The sequence below is a fragment of the Carassius auratus genome, unplaced genomic scaffold (genome assembly GCF_003368295.1).
Source record: "Carassius auratus strain Wakin unplaced genomic scaffold, ASM336829v1 scaf_tig00022917, whole genome shotgun sequence".
NCBI classification, from domain to species: Eukaryota; Metazoa; Chordata; class Actinopteri; order Cypriniformes; family Cyprinidae; genus Carassius; species Carassius auratus.
The window spans coordinates 1-7,425 of NW_020525224.1; the positions used below are offsets into that span (position 1 = coordinate 1).

Sequence of the window (7,425 nt, forward strand, 5' to 3'; positions counted from 1 at the left end):
GGTACATTTATACACTTTTATAAGCGTTTAAGTATATTTTCATTGATTTTGAAGTCGCTAGTTTAAAGGCATTAAAACACTATTTATTCATTTACAATTATTTATTATTTCGTTATCTATTATTTTCAAACTGTAGCCGTTGACTGAAAGCAACTGAAAGTGCTTGCTTTTAGAAATTTAAAATATGAATTTTAAAAACAGTATGTCTAATCTCAAAACAGCTCAAGTCAAACAACTTTCTATCTCCTGACAGAGCGAAAGCTTAGGTCAAGGTTCCTTCACGCATATCTTTAGAGGCAGTTAAGACAGACCAGCGGGATGGAGTGACACACTCCACAGAGGTTCTTCTGAAGGTCCTGGATGCAAATCATAAAAACTGCTGGGAGGTGTGTTTTTAATCGTGGAACAAATGCTGAATACATTCATTTACAATAAAAAAGACAATATCCAGTAAAGCGGCTTCCTCAGATAGGTACTTTGGCATAGAGATATTGGCATTTCACATTACGTGACAATTCATCACAATGTTCTGCTTGATTCAGAATACTGTAGTATTAATAAATGAGAGATTTAACAAATGGCATTTAAAATGCAAAAAAAAAAATGACAACAACTTATAATTAATGAGCAAGTGGAAATAATAGTTTTGCATTCTTTGACTGAAGAGATTTTTTTTTTTTTTTTTGAGCCACGTGATTAATGATTTATTCTTAATGCTGTTTTCAAGTCGTTTTTTGAGGCGGCCAGTTTGATGAGTCAAATTTCCCACAAGCACCTTCTCCTGGTATATGGCATCAGTGTGCACAAATCAAAAAGTACGTGTTTTATACTTTTTGAAAAAAACTATTTTATCAAAGTCTAAACACAAGAGGGCAAACCCTAAGAAAGCAATTAAAAGTCTGTGTACTGACCTCAGTTCTTTGACTCCTCATCCTCCTCTGACCCTTGCAGACATCATGGTGCAGGAGTTTGTGAAGCATGGTGCACTGGACCTGTATCTAAAGAGGAGCACGTCTGTGTCAGTCAGTTGGAAATTAGACGTGGCCAAACAACTAGCCTGTGCTCTCAACTTCCTGGTGAGAAATATTCATGCATGATAAATTGGCTGCCGCATTATGAAATATGGAAGTTTCTCAGTTATGTTTTAATTTGTCAGTACTGGTTTATATTTACCAGCCAATACAGAGCATTACATTTTTGACAGTTGTTTACATTTTTAGATTATTTTCTGTTCATCTAGGGTTCATTTAAAGATTAACATTTTCTTTACCTAACATCAAAATGATCAGCCATCCAATCATTTTAAATCCAATTAAGAATCACAACATTAATAAAAATTGACAACTATTGCTTTCAGTGTTTTTGTTTTGTTCTTTTATTTGTTTTGGATATTAAATAAGTAGATTTTTAATATTTACTGGGAATCAGCCATAACATGAACACAATTATTGTCTTATTGGTTTCATCTAGACATTTAATACTGTCACAAATGACAACACATCTCTGTAATATAAGATACAATATAGTATGTAGAGTCAGTAAGATTTTTAATGTGTTTGAAAGACGTCTCTTGTGCTCAACAAGGCTACATTTATTTGATCAAAAATACAGTAAAAAAACTGTAATTTGTGAATTATTATTACAACTTAAAACGCCTGTATTCCATAGATTTTTAATTGATTTTAAAATTTAATTTATATCTTAACTGGATGAAAATACTAATTAAATAAACCCATCTCATTGACTTTTGAACATTAATATAAAGAGGTATATATGCATACTATGCATAATATTAAAGGATATAACCTTTGTGGAGCCAAATGAAATAAATAAAAAAGAAATCAAGAATCTTTCATTTAAAATCTCATATTGATTGAATTCTGTACTGAATATTTGAGGGGATGCATCTCAGCCCTTATTTATAGAGTTCAGCAGTAAGCTAAAAATCCTTTGTTTTTTTTGTTTTTTGTTTTTTTTGGCCGTGTGCAGGAGGAGAAGAATATTGCACATGGGAATATTTGTGCAAAGAATCTGCTGTTGGCCAGAGAGGGAGACCTTTCCGCCGATAACTCGCCCTTCATTAAACTTAGTGACCCTGGTATCAGCATGGCCTTGCTGGGCAAAGACGGTAATTATATTACACACTAAATCTAATGTCAAAACAATGAAGATGAATTATTAATTAATTTTACTCTTAACCTGATGACTTCTAGAATAATTTGTATTTTTAAAAGAATACTTGAGAGAATAATAATAGATTCTTTATTCATTATATTACACCAAGGGTGTTAAACTCAGTTCCTGGAAGGCAAAGCCCTGCAGAGTTTAGTTTCAGCCCCTAATAAGCACACATGATCCAGCTAATCAAGTCCTTCAGGCTTATTTGTAAACTACATGGTATGTACAGGAAGCGGGGTTGGAACTAAACTCTGCAGGTCTGGGGCCCTCCAGGAATTGAGATCTGCACCCCAGGAATACGCTACAACATGACTATGTATAATAGAATAAAATGCACATTTCTGTGAATCCAGTGGTGTTAGACAGAATCCCATGGGTGGCCCCGAGGTTCTGGATACACTTGAGATTGAACTTGAGTGTGACAAGTGGAGTTTTGGGACAACGCTGTGGGAGATTTCAATAATGGAGAAGCTCCGTTGCAGGGCCTGGACCCCATACAAGTACAGACACCTCATGTTATTATAGAATACAGCATAATGAATTAAGTGAACATTTTCTTGGAGACACATACTCAGGTAATGTGTCTCCAGCATGGTGTTGTGGTACCTAACAGCTGCTGTCCTTTGAATCCAGAAGCAGCAGTTTTATGAGGGCTTCTCAAACCTGCCTGCTCTGGAGTGGGCTGAGCTGGCCGACCTGATCTCTCAGTGCATGCAGTACCAGCCTGAGCTCAGACCGTCCTGCAGAAGCATTATCCGCCAACTTAACAGCCTCATCACTTCAGGTAACACACAGATGTACACCAGCACCTTCAGACAAAAAAAAAAAAGAAAAGAATTGTGGCTTGGCTTTTAAGGCCAGTTAGCGCCCCGTTTTTCACATGCCACTGTTAGTATTATACTATCTTTTTTTATATACAATACTAAATATGTTATTTATTAAATACATGGTATGAATGTATTATTATTTTCAAATATTTTTTCAATTCATTTGTTTGTTATTTAATATATACATTTCGTATTATATTAAATATTTCCAAGTATACAAACATACAAGTATTAAAATGTAAAATTGTTATATATTTAATAAATGATGATGTACTAGTAAGTGTTTTTATAAATCTTTGACATCTAAGTAATATTTTAAAATATGATATCATTTGCTTTATTAAATAAAATAAAAAAAATAATAAAAATAATAGTTCTGATTTTTATCGAGGTTCAAATGGTTTAATAACATGTGTTCCTGATTATATTTGAAATAATGATTCATACATCTTGGCTAGATTTGTAATAAAACATATGGGAACAATTTGTAGATTATGAGATCCTTCACGCGACTGGCACACTTCCCAAGAGCGATGGCTTCTGGAGAAGACCGAACATCTTCAAAAAGCAACAACAGGATGTTTTTGAGGAGCGATACCTGCGATTCATCTCTATCCTGGGAAAGGTACAACAAAAAAAACCACAGAGAATCTGATGATACCATTACAATTATAGATTACAATTACATTATGTTTTCTTAACTTAATGCATTAGTTGCAGTTATTTCAATTTTCATTGAAAATCATTTTGCTCTTTCACAATTCAAACTCACTTTCATAACCAAAACATGATGATTATTAGTGCAGCTATTGATTTCCAAACAAAAATTGAGAGAAAAATGAAGGCTGATGGTTTTAACTGTGTGCACGTGTGTGTGTTTAGGGTAACTTTGGCAGTGTCGAGCTTTGTCGTTACGATCCGTGGGGTGATAACACTGGAGATCTGGTAGCTGTCAAGGAACTTCAGTCAGACAAACAGGCCACCATGGCAGACTTCCAGAGAGAGATCCAGACCATCAGCTCCCTGCACTGTGACTATATTGTCAAATACAAGGGCATCTGCTACAGTGCAGGTCAGACTACTTTTAATGATTACCAATCAATTTCCAATCAGCACACATTCTGTAAGAAAAATAGAAAAGGCACTGGTAATTTCCCGCCTGGACAATTCCTTTAACCCTAAAACACAAACCAATGCATAGCATAACTGAAATATGTGAAAAACACCTGTTAATAGTCAATAATCCCTATTTTTGAACTCCTCACAGGCCGGCTCAGCACAAAACTGGTGATGGAATATCTTCCGTTCGGCAGTCTGATTGGATATATGGAGAAGCACAGACAGAACGTGTGCACCCGAAGACTGCTGCTCTTTGCCTCGCAGATCTGTAAGGTACAAACAGACTAACCAACACTAGTACAAACTAGAGGGTTCACTCAGTCCTTTTTCTAGTCATAGGTCAGTTTATTAATTTGTTTGTGGATCTTTACACATCTAAACAGCTCTGTAACATTCTTGTGTAGGGGATGGAGTACTTGCAAAGCATGCGTTATGTTCACCGTGATCTAGCTGCTCGCAATATCCTAGTCGCCAGTGACACTCTGGTGAAAATTGCCGACTTTGGGCTCACGAAGATCATCCCAGTGGATAAAGAGTACTACCGTGTCACGCAGCCAGGAGAAAGCCCTATTTTCTGGTAAGGATTACATCACAGTCTTCAGAGTTCAGGCAGAAAACACAATTGGTGTGCAATACATTTCATCCAAACACACAACCCAGCTAACAAAATAAGTTCTCAGAACGTTTTGCTAACATTCCCTTAAAATAATTAGACAAAACATTCAGATTGTTTCAGAAATCTCGGTTATGTATCTTTTAATGCATAATCGAAGCTGAACTAACCTGTAATATTATTTTTGTCACCCATGGAGTGAACTAAGCAAAAAAAAATACAAAATAAAAAAGTAGTCACACATATATTTGAATATCATTCATAATATTTCACATCTACATTCACCAGCTCCTAATCCTTGTGTTGTTTACAGTCATGTAAACAATACCCACAATACCCAGTTTTCAGCCAATTGGTTGAAAAAACAAAATGGAAAGGGAACATTCATTTTTATAATTTTGTGAACATTTTAGGAATGTTACTTTTGAATGCTCTCTGAACATTCTGAGACAGGTAGCACCGTTTAAAAACACAACTAAAGGAAATGTTAACTAAAAACATTCCATGAAAGATGTATAAATAATGTTTTTGTGTTATTGCTTTGAGAACATTATTAATTTTTTTTTTTTACTTATGTTATGTTTCAACATTGTTGTTTCATGTCCCATCCTGTTCAGGTATGCACCCGAATCCATTTCAGAATTGAAATTTTCCCACAAGTCGGACGTATGGAGTTTCGGCATTGTTCTACATGAGCTCTTCTCTTACTGCGACATCAGTCGAAACCCCAAAAGAGTGAGTAAATGAAGCTCCATATAATGATGCTGCTACTGTATGAGTACAGTGGCTGGCAGGAAGTAGATGAATGACTGTCACCTTGCGAAACTCCCCCCCCCCCCCCCCCCACACACACACACAAAAAGAAAAAGATTCTGTCATCGACAACTCAATTTATGTTGTTCCTGATCTTTTAACGTGTTTAACCTGCTTTATTGTTAATCCTTTGATGCAGCTGTGTATGCAGAAGATAGGAAGTTATGTCCAGAGTCCGTCCATGGCTATCCATCTTCTTAATCTTCTCAAGGATAATTGGAGGCTACCAATGCCATCTCTGTGTCCACCAAAGGTGAAAATAAAAACAGATTTCTCTATGAATGTTTTTGTATGGGTCACATTAACCAATTGTGCATAGACATCAAGTTCATGCACCAAGCATATGATAGCTAAAGTACCAAACAAATATAAGGGTAAAGTAAGTTACAGTTTAGTTTTTGTTTTCTTTCAGGTGCACAGTATTATGATGCAGTGTTGGGAGTTCAACAGCGAGGACAGACCAAGCTTCTCCTCTCTACAGGACATGTTTGAAAATAGCCTGTTAGATGAGAGAGAGAGCTGTAAGGGGTAAAATTATAGTTACCCTGAACAGATCACTCCATTTTCAACATATATGTATATTTGATATATAAGTGAGTTGATTTTAGGACATATTCTTACAGTAGCTTTTTAAGTGTTTTGTTTCCTTTCAAAACATAGTTACAGTAGATCAGCTTGCATATTCGCAGTTAAGTTACATTTACAAGAACTAGCATTACCTGTTTAATTGTATTCCTTAAGAAAATGCATAGGACTGATTGACTCTCAAATATAAAGTAAAAATCAAGGCAATAGCTAGGAATACTGGGCCCTGTGCACTGAATTTGCTATGGAGCCCCCTCAAAATCACGTTCGGTGGGGGTGGGGGGGTTACATGTGATCGTAAAATGTAAATTAACATTCAGGGGTGGGGGATGGACTGGGCTTGATGTTGTAGTGCGGGGCTGCGTTGGTGATTTTAAACTAAATCCTAATATTAAACAGCCGAAACACTTGTAAACGAACATACAAAATACAAAGAAAACAACATGTGGAAGAAAACTGAATGTATATTTGTGCTTTTGTGATTTTAGCCCAATAATATTTGTTTTTCTTTAATATTTGTATTATTTTAAGGCAATTTTACTGTAAATTAACCTCTAACGTATTTTCCATTTATATTCTGCAATATCAGGGTGTAACTTCTATAAATACTTATAATACATTGAAATACTTAATAACCCGTGTGAAGCAGAGTGAGAACTTAAGACATATAGCACGTTACTTGTACCAGGTTTTTCAATGATATCTTTTCAGACATTACAAAAGACGGCATTTAATAAAAGTGTAAATTTAAATGTTGATTTGAAGTGTCAGTTATTATTTAATCTATAATAATTAGATAATAATTTGTTCAGGTTACCCATTTTCCAGCAATTGCAATAAATAAGGCAATCAAGCTTCAACAGAAAACTGTAAAAGCACGAAAAAGTCGCATAAAAATTATTATGAATTTTGTTTTTCATCTTCTGAAAGGTCTTCCGAGAAATTATAATGGAATGGAACAATAAACCTGTTTTCCACTATTCATGTCTATTAGGGGCTGCTGCAACCAGAATTGTTCCTGTTGGGAACAAAGAATAACAGAGAGTTATTTTTTGTTGTTGTCCTGTAACATGAAAATAGTTCATGATTTGTTTGAGCACTTAAATCCTTGACTTGTTTTTCTGAAAGTTTATTTGTGCTCAGGTGATAAGAACCATGCTGACTCAGTGCTGCCATTATTTTAATCCTTATAAAGGGAATTACTGGCATGCAAGAAATACCCTTGTCCTAACTAGAATACTGCGTTGTATAATATGGGAGGCACTTCCGCTTTGGGGAATTTCCACTCAA

The 7,425-nt window shown here is 35.3% G+C and overlaps 1 pseudogene; it reads left to right on the forward strand.

The window, feature by feature from the left end:
* The first annotated feature begins 253 nt into the window (after positions 1-253).
* Positions 254-7,348, forward strand: LOC113077626 (tyrosine-protein kinase JAK2-like; annotated as a pseudogene).
* Positions 7,349-7,425: the final 77 nt, after the last annotated feature.